Genomic DNA, 13925 nt, shown 5'->3' with positions numbered 1-13925 from the left:
GTTTTCCATAAGCCTCACCCAGAAGTTTTCCACTTATATGTTCTTGGCCAGAATAGATCCAATAACCACCATAGCTTAGGCTAGAGGGAAAGAGGTTATATGGGTAGTTAGACCAATGAGCAGTGTTTGCCATTGTCTACTTGACAAATATCTTCTCAATTTTTGAGATTTAGATGAAAAGTTATATTTTAGAAATTTAGAAAATTTGAATATATATATATACATATTCATCATAATAAATAAATAAATAAATATTTATTAAGCACCCTACATGCCAGGTACTGTTCTAGGCACTGGGGATAGAAGCAATGAACAAAATCCTTTCCCTTGTGAAACTTCCATCCAAGTATTGACCCATTGGTCCAATATTTCTACTTCTAGTAATTTACCTTGCAGATTACTCCTCAAGGACAAGGATGCTTATTGGTGCAATAATTAGAATAACAAAAAAACTGATTGAATATTGATATGGTATTGATTAAATATAATATGCAAATATAAGGTTATTATTCAAAATAACGTGTCTCTCAATAAAAATATTTATGCTGACATGAGAAGTTATCTCCAACATATATTCTAATGGAAACAATTGCAGAGCAAAATGTATAGTATAGTAAAATTGCACTTTTAAAAGAAAATCCATCCTAAAATTCATATGGAACCTCAAGGGACCCTGAATAGTCAAAACAATTTTGAAAAAGAATGAAGTTGGAGGATTCACACTTCATGTTTTCAACACATAACAAAGCCACAGTAATCAAAACAGTGTGTTACTGGCATAAAAACAGACAAATAGATCAATGGAAGAGAACAGAGAGCCCAGAAACAAACCTTCATGTATACAGTCAAATGATCTTCAACCATGGTGCCATTGGGGAAAGGATAACCTCTTCAACAAACATTGTTGGGAAAACTGGATATCCACATGCAAAAAAGTGAAGCTGGGCGCTTATCTTACACCATATACAAAAATTAACTCAAAATGGATTAAAGAAATAAATCTCAGAGCTAAAACTATAAAACTCCCAGAAGAAAACATAGAGGAAAGTCTTTATAACATTAGACATAGCAATGATTTCTTGGCTAAGACACCAAAAGTACAGGCAACAAAAACAAAAATAAGTAATTGGGATTACATCAAACTTAAAAGCTTTTGTACATCAAAGGACACAATCAACAAAGTGACAAAAGAACCTATAGAATGGAGACAATATTTTCAAATCATCTATCTGATAAGGAGTTTATATCCAAAATATATAAATAACTCCTACAACTAAACAACAAAAAGTCATATAAGCAGATTATTAAAAAAATGAGCAAAGGACTTGAATAGACATTTCTCCAAAGATGATATACAAATGGCCAATAGCATATGAAAAGTTCAGCATCACTAATCATCAGAGAAATGCAAATCAAAACCACAATGAGATATCATCTCACACCCATTAGTATGGCTACTATCAAAAACCAAAAAGGATGTGGAGAAATTGAAACCCTGTGCACTACTGGTGGGATTGTAAAACAGTGCGACCACTATGGAAAAAGAGTATGCCAGTTCCTCAAAAATCTAAAATTAGAACAATATGATGCAGCAATCTCACTTCTAGGTATATATTGAAAAAAATTAAAAACAAGTTCTCAAAGGGATATTTGCACACCCAAGTTCATAGCAGCACTATTCACAATAACCAAAAGGTAGAAGCAACTTAAATGTCTGTCAATAGATGAATGGATAAACAAAATGTGGTATAGACATACAATGGGATATTATTCAGCTTTAAAAAAGAAGGAAATCCTATCACATTTTACAACCTGGATGAACCTTGAGGATACTTTACTAAGTGAAATAAGCCAGTCACAAGACAAATGTATGATTCCACTTATATGAGGTATCTAAAGTAATCAAAGCCACAGAAACAGAAAGTAAAATAGTAGTTATCAGGAGCCTGGATAAGGCGGAAAAGGGGAGTTGTTGTTCAATGGATATAGTTTCAAATTTCAAGATAAAAAATTCTGGAAATCTGTTTTACAACAATGTGAATATACTTAATACTACTAACCTACTGAACTGTACATTTAAAAAGATTGTGATAAAAAAGAGAAAAACATCTGTATCTTCATATATATTATCATATTCAATAATATTTATAGACTAGAAATATCTGGAGTGGAAGCTCATATCTTGTTTCCTATTTTTTCCATGGCTGTATATTTGGCAAGTGTGCATTATTTTTACAATCAGAGAAATATTTGAAAAACTTGAAAATGTTAAAAGTTGGGTTCTTCTCTCCAATTATCTTAAATAATATTGACCATTTATTCTTACTGACAAATAAAAATGGCAAGCAATAGGATATATTGGAGTATATGAGGAAGCCATTTGGTATAAACCTAATTCGGCCTGACTTTTTTTTTTTTTCAAAAGGGCCTGACTGTGGCTATTGAGCACGCATTGCATATCTACTTAGACATTTCCTATGGCCAGAACAAAGGCCCTTGAGATAAAGGTGCAACTTTCCCCCACGTTAGCATTTCCTTAGGGATAAGCATTTTTCCTTAGGCTAGGAACTGATTGCTGCACTCACCTCCCAGCTCACCTGTGACCACCCAGCTGGAGACAACAGACTGCCACCGTGCTGTGTTCACAGAGACAGAAGACCTACCTGCTATTTCCATCAATCGCTGTGCCCACAGAGCAGTCTCGCGACTATTGTAAAAGGGACATTTCAATCCTATGTGAAACATCCTCTTTGAGGGTATATAACCACCCTTATACCCCCACTTCTTTGGAGTGCTCTGTTCCTTTGTGGAAAGACTCTCCCGGGTTATAATCCTCAGATTTAAGCTCAGAATAAACTCACCCAAATTTTCATTTATAGATTGGTTATGGATTATTTTCGTCGACATTACATAGTCACCCACAGAATTTGTAATATTTACTTAATAAATTAATGAATTTATCATCAACTAGTGATAATGAATAATGCCCTCTACAACAATCTATATTTAGCATGAATTTAAAAATTAAATTTAATATGCTTCCTTATTTAATAAATATTTATTGTTATTAAATGCCTATGAAGTGCCAGGCTGTGCAGATTTTGAGTAACTGAATATCATTGTTTCTTGCAACCATTTTTGATGAAATAAGAAAAAAAGGGCAGAAAGAAAGGAAGAGGTTATGACAAGCTGGTAACATTAAAAAACAAGCCACCTAATGAAATCTTGTAACAAACCAAGGTGATATAACCCAAATGTGTGGTTTTCTGGTGGTTTGGTTTTATAAAAGTTAGAGCTTAAATATATAGTTAACTGAATATATTTAACATGCTTCAAAAGAGTGTAACTGAAAGGATGAAATACCTTCTGAGTCCAGACACTCAACCACAGCTTCTGCCAGAGAAAATTGGTAGGTGAAAAGCTATCTCTTGACTTAAAAATTAACTGCATTCTTACCAACCATAAGAATTTTTGCGGCAAATTATACATTCTTCTGCAAAAATTAAGGAGCCTATATACCAGGTTCATGCAAAGATGAGCGATAAAAGAAACAGTAGACAAAACTCAAATTTTCTTCTCAAAATGTCCTATGTCACATAAAGGGCTGTTTCATAGAGTATATTTTGTCCTAAATATGAAATCTTAGGTTTTTACTTCTTCGAAATAAAGTTTCAATGGAATATCATTTTTACACAATGTTTAAACGAACTGTAGTAAAAATGTTAACCCATCTTCACTTAAAGAGACTCATTAGATGAAATAACATTCTCCATTTCAGAAAATCAAACCAGTGAAATATTAAATCCTTGTGGCCAATAATAATCCCTAATATCCCCACACACTTTTGCTCCTAACAGTTGAGTTATATGCTTGTTCAGAATTATTATGGTATATTGCCAAATCTGTCATGCAACTGCATACACAGAATCATTGTGGTATATTGCCAAATCTGTTACACAGTGGCAAACTCAGAATCATTGTGGTATCTTGTCAAATTTATTACACAGTTATATTATTATAATTGCAAATGTTATTGGTAAATTATATGAACTGATAAAATAAAAATATGAAAAATGATCTCAGTTTTTATATAAAAATTGGGTTGAAGTCATTGAAAGACTCAAAGGAAATGAATCATTATAAAATGCCATTGAATTAGATCCAGGGAAAATAACTAAATTTCAAAGAAAAGTGTAAAGAATCTGGGCAGATTTGTAACTCCAATTGCTTCACAACCAAGAGAAGCTGAAACCACAAATGTAGTCAATGTATTGAGATGTGCTTTATGTAAGAAGGAGAGTGCACAGATTTCATCAATAAAAATTATGTTTTTTACTTTCTAATAAAAATTAAAATGTGAGTCACATCAGCAAGATGGCAGCATAGAAATACCCCAGCCCTCATCCTCTCACATAAACACCAATTTGGCAACCATGCACAAGCAAAAGTGCCTTTGTGGGAGCTTTGGGATCCGGGTAGGAAGTTGAGACACCCCAGTGGAGCCCAAGACTGAGGAAAGCCACTTTGAGAAGGCAGGCCTATGCCCTGGTAGCAGACCTACTGACCATGGAAATGGCTGCAGATCTGGAAGTAGCCCCATATCCCTGTGGACTCCGCTCCAGCCTTGCTCTTCCATGGCCCTGACGCCAGTCCCACCTGTCCATAGAACCAGCAAGAACCATACCCACCTGCAACCCCAGCAACAAGTCTGCCTGCCACAGACCTGGCTGCAAACTGGTAGCAACCCTGTGATCCAGCTCCAGCTCATTCAACCACAGCCCCAAAGGCAGACTTGTCCAACCAGAGACACTGGAAGAGCAACACCATCTGGTAATAGGCCCGCTGACCCTGGAACCAATCAGGACCTAAAGCATCCCTGAGACTTGCCTCCAGCCCACTCAGTCATGACCCCAGCACAGTCCCATCTGTCCAGAAACCTGGCAGGAGAAGTCTTTATTTGCCAAAACCAGTCTGTAAAGACTGGAAGATGTGACTGCTCATTCAAATGTAAAGACATCAATGCAAGGTTTCAAGGATCATGAATAATCAGGCAAATATGACACTACTAAAGGAAACTAACAAAGCTCCAGTAGCCAACTGTAAAAAAAAAAAAAATGGAGATTCATGAACTGCTTGACAAAGAATTTGAAATAATCATCTTAAAGAAGCTCAATTAGCTACAAGAGAACACAGATAGACAACTAAATGAAATTAGGAAAACAAAACATGAAAAAAATGAGAAATTCAATAAAGAAATAGAAACTATTTCAAAAAAAAAAGAAAGAACCAAACAGAATTCCTGGAGTTGAAGAATATAATGACTGAACTGAAAAATTCAACAGAGAACTTCAAAAGTAAAATAAATCAAGCAGAAGAAAGAATCAGAAAATTTGAAAACAAGTCATTTGAAATTACCCAACTAGAGGAAAAAAGGAAAAAAGAGTTGAAAACAGTCAAGAAAGCCTATGTGACTTATGATGGGACCTCATGAAGCAAAATGATGTACACATCATGGGAATACTAGGAGAAGAGAGAGAAAGGGGCATTAAAGAAATAGTGATAGAAAAGTTTCCCAATCTAGAAAGGGAAATAGACTAGATTCATGAAACCCAAAAATTCCCAAAAGATTGAATCTAAAGAGGCCTACAGAGAGACACTTTATAATTAAATTGTCAAAAGTCAAAAGCAAGGAATGCATCTTGAAAGCAGCAAGAGAAAAGCAACTTGTCACATATAGGGGAGCCCCCATAAGACTATCAGCATACTTCTCAGCAGAAGCCTTGCAGATCAAGAAAGAGATGGATGACATATTCAAAGTACAAAAGAAGAAAATTGCCAACTAAGAATATTTTACCAGTAAAACTGTCATTTAAGAATAAGAATAAATAAAGACTTTCCCAGACAACAAAAGGGAGCTCATCACCACTAGACCTGCCTTATAAGAAGTAAAAAAAGGAGTTCTACAAGTTGAAACAAAAAGACGCTCAACAGCAACATAAAAGCATATAAAAGTATCTATCTCACTGCTAAAGGTAACTATAAAGACAAACACAAAACATTGAAAAACGTAACGATGCACCTAAGTCACTTTTAATGCTAGTATATAAATTGAAAGAAAAAGTAGTAAGAATAACTACAACCACAGATTTCTTAATGGCAACAATATAGAAAGAAGTAAAATCTGACATCAATTACATAACGTGTGAGAGGGAGTAAAGTGTAGAGTATGCGATTGAAATTAAGTTTTCATAGCTTAAAACAGACTGCTAAAACTATAAAATATTCACTGCAAGCCTCATGGTAACAAGAACAAAACAAATACAGTAGATATACAAAAAGATAAAGAGAACAGAATCAAATCATCAAACCACAAAGAAAGACAACAAGAGAAGAACAATAGAACTACAGAATAGACAAGAATAAGTAAAATGGCAATAGTAAGTCCTTACATATCAGTAATTACTTTATATGTAAATGGACTAACCTCTTTAGTCAAAAGTCATAAAGTGGGTGGGGCCAGCCCCATGGCCAAGCGGTTAAATTTGAGCACTCCGCTTTGGCCTCCCAGGGTTTCACCAGTTTGAATCCTGGGAGCGGACATGGCACCACTCATCAAGCCATGCTGAGGCAGTGTCTCACAGGCCACAACTAGAAGGACCCATAACTAAAAATACACAACTATGTACCAGAGGGCTTTGGGGAGAAAAAGGAAAAATAAAATCTTTAAAAAAAAAGGCATAAAGTCACTGAATGGATAAAAGAAAAGAACAAGACCCAACTATATACTGTCTACAAAAGACTCACTTTAGATTTAAGAACACACACAGGCTGAAAGTGAAGGGGTAGAAAAAGAAATTGTCTGCAAATAGTAATCAAAACACAGCAGAGGTGGCTAAACTCATACCAGACAAAATAGACTTTAAGTAAAAAATTGTCTCAAGAGATAAAGAAGATCATTATATAATGATAAGAAGTCAGTTCAAAGAAAGATATAATGATTGTAAATATATATGCACCCAATATCAGAGCACCTAAATATATAAGGTAAACATTGACATAACTGAAGAGAGAAACAGAGAACAATACAATAAAGTAGGAGATTCAATACTCCATTCCCTAAAAAGGACAGATCATCTAGACAGAAAATCAATAAGGAAACAGCAGAACTGAGCAATATTACAGACTAAGTGGGCCTAACAGACACATATAAAACATTCCATGCAACTCATTCAAGTACACATGATACATTAATGAGGGTGGAGACTAGATCACATGTTAGGTCACAAAACAACTCTTTAACAAATTCAAGAAGAGTGAAATCATTCCAAGTATCTTTTCCAATCACAATGACATGAAACTAGAAATCAATAATAGAAAGAAAACATGAAAATTCACAACCACATGGAAATTAAACAATACACTTTTAAACAACTGTTGAGTCAAAGAAAAGATTCAAAGGAAATTAGAAATTATCTCAAGACAAACAAAAATTAAACACAACATACCAAAATTTACGGGATACAGCAAAAGCAATACTAAAGAGGGAAATTTATGGCAATAAATGCCTATGGTATGAGAGAAGAAAAATATCTAATAAAGAATGCAACTTTACACCTCAAGGAATTAGAAAATGAAGAACAAACTAAACCCAAATTTAGCAAAAGAAGGAATATCATAAAGAATAGAGCAGAAACAAATGAAATAGGGGAAAGAAAACCAATTTTAAAAATCAGAGAAACTAAAAGTGGATTTTTTGAAAAGATAAACAAAATTGACAAATCCTTAGCTAGACTAGGAAAAAAAGAGCAGATTCACATAAATAAAATCAGAAATGAAAGAGAAGATATTACAACTATTCTCACAGAAATGAAAAACGTGATCAGGGACTATTATGGACAGTTATAAACCAACAAATTGGATAATCTAGAAAAAATGGAGAAATTCTTAGACATACAACCTACCAAAAATGAACCATGAAGAAACAGAAAGGCTGAACAGATGAATAACAAATAAGGAGATTGAAGGAGTAATCAAAACACTCCCAACAAAGGAAAGCCCAGGGCCAGATGGCTTCATGGGTAAATCCCACCAAACATTTAAAGAATTACTACCAGTTCTTAACCTCTTTCAAAAGAGAAAAGAAGAGGGAACATTTCCAAACTCATTTTATGAGGCCAGCATCAACCTGATAGCAGAGTCAGACAAAGATATCACAAGAAAAGAAAACTACGGCCAATATTCCTGATGAACATAGATGCAAAAATTCTAAACAAAATACTAGCAAAATGAATGGAACACCACATTAAAAGAATCATACACCATAATCAAGTTGAATTTACCCCTCTAAAATCCACAACAATGCAAGGACGCCCACTCTCTCCTCTCCTGTTCAATATGGTGCTGGAAGTCCTAGCCAGAACAATTATGCAAGAAAAGGAAATTAAAGCATCCATATTAGAAAGGAAGAAATAAAACTATCTCTGTTTATGGATGTTATGATTTATATGTAGAAAACCCTAAAGACTCCACACACACAAAACAAAATTGTTAGAACTAACAAACAAATGTAGTAAAGTTGCAGGATAAAAAATTAACATAAAAAAATCAGTTGTGTTTCTATACACTAACAATATCTTACACAAAAAGGAAATTAAGCAAACAATTCCATTTACAATGGCATCAAAAAGAACAAAATATTTAGGAATACGCTTCACCAAGTAGGCGAAATATTTGTACACTGAAAACTACAAAACATTGCTGGAAGAAACTTTAAAAGACACAAGTGGAAGGACAGCCTGTGTTCATGGATTGCAGGAATTAATACAGTTAAAGTGTCCATACTTCCCAAATCAACCTATAGATTCAATGCAATCCTTATCAAAATCTCAATGGCATTTTTTGAAGAAATAGAAAAATCAATCCTAAAATTCATTTGGAGCTACAAAAGACCCTGAATAGCTAAAATAATTTTGAACAAGAAGAACAAAGCTGAAGGTATCAAACTCCTTGATTTCAAGGCATAATACAAAACTACAGTAATCAAAATAATATAGCACTAGCACAAAGACAGACCAATAAAACAGAATAGAGAGCCCAGAAATAACCCCTCTGGTATACGGTTAACTGATATTCAACATGGGTGCCAAGAATACACAATGGGGGAAAAATAGTCTCTTCCGTAAATGGTGTTGGGGAAATTGGATATATAAATGCAAAAGAATGAAATTGAACCCCTGTCTCACACTATAAACAATAATCAGCTTTAAATGACTTAAAGACCTAAATGCGAAACCTCAAACAATGCAACTCTTGGAAGAAAATAAAGGGGAAGGTTTGTAGATACTGGGCTGGGAAATGATTTCCTGGGTATGACACCAAAAAGCACAGACAACAAAGACAACAATAGACAAGTGGGATTTCATCAAATTAAAAAGCACCTGCACAGTAAAGGAAACAATTAACAAAATGAAAAGGCAACCTATGGAATAGGAGAAAATATTTGCAGATTATCTATCTGATAAGGGGTTAATATACAAAATATATAAGTAACTCATACAACTCAAAAGCAAAAAAAACAAATGACCTGATTTTAAAATGTGCAAAGACACTTGAATAGACATTTCTCAAAAGAAGACATACAGATGGTCAACAGGTATATGAAAAGGTACTCCACATCACTAATCATCAAGGAAATGCAAATCAAAACCACAATGAGACCTCACACCTATTAGAATGGTTATTATCAAAAAGCAAAGGACAATAAATGTTGGTGTGGATGTGGAGAAAAGAATTCTTGTACACTGTTGGTAAGAATACAAATTTGTGCAGCCACTATGGAAAAAAGTATGGGAGGATGCAATTTGGGAGGACCAGCCACAGGCCTGATGAGCACAGTGGTGGCAGAGTCGGGAGGGTGGTGCAGGTTTAGTTTGACATAGCCTACTGCTCAGAATACTAGGAATCAGGCTCTGGCTCAAGCTCCAAGATGGAGCTAAGGCACATGCTGTGTCTGGGAAGCCTGTGCTCCTGCACCAACGTGGCTGGTGCAGGCCTCAAGCCAGATACAGGTTGAGGAAGCCCTACCTCCCTGTTCCAGTTGCCATGGTGATGGGAAAATCCAGAGGGCAGGTTTAGGCCAGTGATTCATATACCCTGTTCTTCTTAAAGGGAAGAGAGGACTATCGAGGACTTGTCTGGTTGATGGGTGGGTGAGGCAGAAAGGGAAAACTAAAAAAAATAAAGAAAAGAAAACAGTATGGAGCTTCCTCAAAAAATTAAAAATAGAACGACTACCTGATCCATCAATCCCATTCTGAGTATATACCTAAAGGAAATGAAATCAGTATCTCAAAGAGATACTTGTACTCTTGTGTTCATTGCAGCATTATTGACAATAGTCAAGGTATGGAAACAATCTAAATGTCATCAACAGATGAATGGATAAAGAAAATATGGTATACCATATGCATGCAATGGAATATTATTGAGTCATAAAAAAGAAGGAAATCCTGACATTTGTGAGAGCATGGATGAACCGTTAAGGTATTATGCTAAGTGAAATGTCAGACAGAGAAAGGCAAATACTGTCTGATCTCACTTATATGTAAAATCTAAAAAAGCTGAACTCATAGAATTGTGGTTGATGGGGCTAGGGGTGAGGGAAATGGGGAAATGATAGTCCAAGGGTAACCACTCAGCCACGGGGCCGGCTTCAAAACTTAACAGGTTTTAACAGGTTATTTAAACAACCCACAATTCAACTAGTGTTTAAATAACTTTTGGGCATGACAAAAATTAAATAAATTACAACATCTAAAGCTCTTAGAACATTACTCAGCACATTCATAAAGTATTATGTAATTACTAGCTATCATTATTATCGTTGCTGTTAGTATCATTTATCATCTAAGTAATTAAATAAAGCTTGACAAATACTTTCATCTTTCCCTATTCTTAAAATCTGACTCTAATGTTTGTTTCCAGACTAAATATCTCTCTCTAAAATGAAAGCTTTGACACTGAAAAGTTCCACAGTGAGCATGAAAATCACAGAGAACAAAGTGGATTCATATGGTGAAAAGTTAGGAAACAACTATGTGTGTGCACACACACTCACACATACTGTTTGTTCACCAAAGGAAAATTCAACCGGCAAAATATCCCCTACCTTGCTTCATATTCAAAAATAAACTGCATACAGATAAAAATAAAAATATAAAACACAAATACTTAAATTAGGAAAAACATATAGGGGAATATTTTTAAAATTTGGGGGTACAAAAAGAATTCCTAATTAGAAAATAAAACCCCAAGTCAAAGTCAAAGTACAAGCAATAGAGTTCCTACAAGTGACAATGATATAGGACTTCACCAGTAATCATAAACTTGAAAAAGAAGAAAATATATATCATGTACCCTTCTCTATCAGATTGGGAAAATTTTAAAAGATGTAGGAAAATACATAGTCATAGGCATTGCTGGTAGAAGATAATTGGCAGAGTCATCTTAGACAGGTGATGTAACAGCATCTATAAAAAGTTTTAAATGTGTATACTTTCTGACATAGCAAATGCACAGGACAGATTTCATCATACAAAAATACTTCTACATGCCCAAAAGTATGTTATATAAGGACAGTCACTGAATTCTAGTGTTTGTACTAAGTTGTTTTAATTCAGGCACTAATCCCTGTGTATTGCAACGTCGGGTCTAGTAAAATAGATTATTTGTGAATACCAGTACTCTTTAGAAATCTAAAGGAGCAAGCAGATTTTAATTTAAAATATAAAACACTGAACTTTTCACGATTTTGAGAAACCATGGCAAGCATGTTGTTTGAATAGAAACAATCTGAGAATTTGCTATGCTTTTATCTTTGTACATTCAAATATTTTTCTCATCAAAAATCAGAAAAGGTCGTTAATGAGAGAGCACAAATGAGAAACACTGACCTTGAGAACATCTCTGTAGATATATATTGCCCTAACTCCAAGCTTTGCCCAAGATACCTGTGCAAAGATAAGGCAAGTACACGCTGACAGAGTGACTATGGTAACCCATTAACTGACCTTTCTGATTTTGAAGGTAGTTAATATGTAACCAGCTGAAATATCCTTCATTATCATTACTATCAGGAACTACACCTCGCCTAAAGGTTCTCATTTCTCAAGCAAAGTGAACTAAGTATAATAATTGGTACCGTTAGAGCAGCTATACTCAGTTCCTGGCAACACTGCAGAATAAAAGAGAAAAATAAATTTTGATTTATTTTTATTAAGCCCCATATACCTCCTAATCCTATTTTTTCTCAGTTCCCAAATATTCCTCCTTTGTTCTTAACAGCTTGTGTTTTCCTGTAGTTTTCTGCCTTACTTTTTTCCCATCAACTGCCTTTCTTCTTTCTCCTACTTTCTTTTCTCTCTTACCCGTTTACCTCAGCTTTCTAACAGTAGTTATTTGCTAAAACTTGAAAATTGTGTAGAACTTGTCTAAGTTTTGTGTTCTCTTTTCAGTCAGGGACTTGTTACTCAGGTAACCTAGCTGTCTTTATTTGGATGCTGTCCTATATCAAAGCCCAGGGCAGATATGAAATCGACCACTTTCTCAGTTATTAAGATTCATAATATGAATATTAATTTTCACTGGGTCAGTAAGGTTTACAGTTTTAAAAACTGCTCCATATAGCATCTTGTGTAAAACTACCCCATGAAGATGATAGCACAGATATTACTATCCCCCTATTTATTGGTGAGGAAGCTGAGGCTCAGAGCCTTTAACTGAGCTATCCGGGACCACATGGCTGAGTCAGAACTAGGACTCAGGTGTCCTGACAACTATCTAGTCATTTTTTCCCCTCTAGCTCATTTTCCCTCTTCCCAAGAAGAGAAAGTTCCATCTTGGTGAAGGCCGCATTTTAGATAAAACTTTTCTCTGTTTGTGGTTATACTTCTCCTGAGGATAATTCCTCCATCCACTTACCTAATACATCCATCTCACGCATCTTCAGAGTTCTCTCCTGGGATCATGCATCACTTCTCGTTCCACAATGTTCAACCTCTCCCCTTCATTTGATTCTCCCTCTCAGCATTTAAAGAGTCGACATTTCATTTGAACTTGTTCAAGTCTCTCTCCTCTTAAAGAAACCTCCTCTCACTCTAACCTCTCTGCCAGGTACTGCTCTGTCACTCTCCTCCCTTTACACAAACTCAGGGAAACTGGCTCCAGTTCCTCATATTCCTCTTACTCCTCCACAAGCCCTACAGAGACACTGAAGCAGCTGGGTCTCAACGTTCTCCTTGTCCCTAAATCCAGCAGAAAAAATGATCATTGAGTCTTGCATTTGATTTCACAGTGACATTTGGCATGAATAGCCAGGGATTTAGCAATAACAATCTTTACAGATCATCTTTGTCATTTCTGATAAGGCACCAAATGAATGCTCTTGATGTTCTTGGTCCCTCCTACTTTAAGTAATTCATCTTGCAAACAAGTGTTTAGTTAGTTCTAGTTTCTCAAAAACAATTTAAGTTCTGTTATATTTTGGATAAACACACTATTAAATCATGAAAGCTTTAGAAATTATTTTTTTTTAATTTTGTATGCTATTAACATTGAGGTCTTAGCATAAAGCCCCATCACTCTGACTAGTAAAAATCTTCTCTTGACTATTCTGATCTTAAAATTGTCCATTCTTTGGGGCTCAGAGATTCCCCACACTCTCCTGACTGTGTTTCTCTCTCTCTCTCTGGCCCTTCTTGTTCCATGTGGGTGCTCCTGCCCATTGCCTTGACACTAGTGTTCCTTGGGGTTCTGTCCTGATTTCTTTTCTCTTTTCATCAACATATCCTACTTGGGTATTATCATCCATGTCCATGGCATCAGCTCTCCCAATAAGCTGATAAATCTCTAATCTACACAAGTAGACC

General features: G+C 35.2%; 1 long non-coding RNA gene across 6 annotated transcripts in view; it reads right to left on the bottom strand.

Annotated features, from left to right (window-relative positions):
• LOC139041560 (uncharacterized) overlaps window positions 1-13925 on the bottom strand; it is an 80922-nt gene that overhangs the window by 65371 nt on the left and 1626 nt on the right. The window contains exon 1 of one of the 6 annotated variants that reach the window (XR_011496945.1): window positions 12979-13321. The exons of 2 other annotated variants lie outside the window; for them this stretch is intronic. This is a non-coding gene — a long non-coding RNA (uncharacterized lncRNA). Of the gene's footprint in view, window positions 1-11951; window positions 12054-12978; window positions 13322-13925 lie in introns of those variants that run through there. 3 more of the 6 variants (XR_011496948.1, XR_011496949.1, XR_011496946.1) reach the window with 3 other exon arrangements.

The sequence above is a fragment of the Equus asinus genome, chromosome 22 (assembly GCF_041296235.1).
Source record: "Equus asinus isolate D_3611 breed Donkey chromosome 22, EquAss-T2T_v2, whole genome shotgun sequence".
Classification (NCBI taxonomy): domain Eukaryota; kingdom Metazoa; phylum Chordata; class Mammalia; order Perissodactyla; family Equidae; genus Equus; species Equus asinus.
The sequence above is the reverse complement of the archived record's forward strand: the minus strand, read 5'-3'. Positions and strand labels throughout refer to the sequence as shown.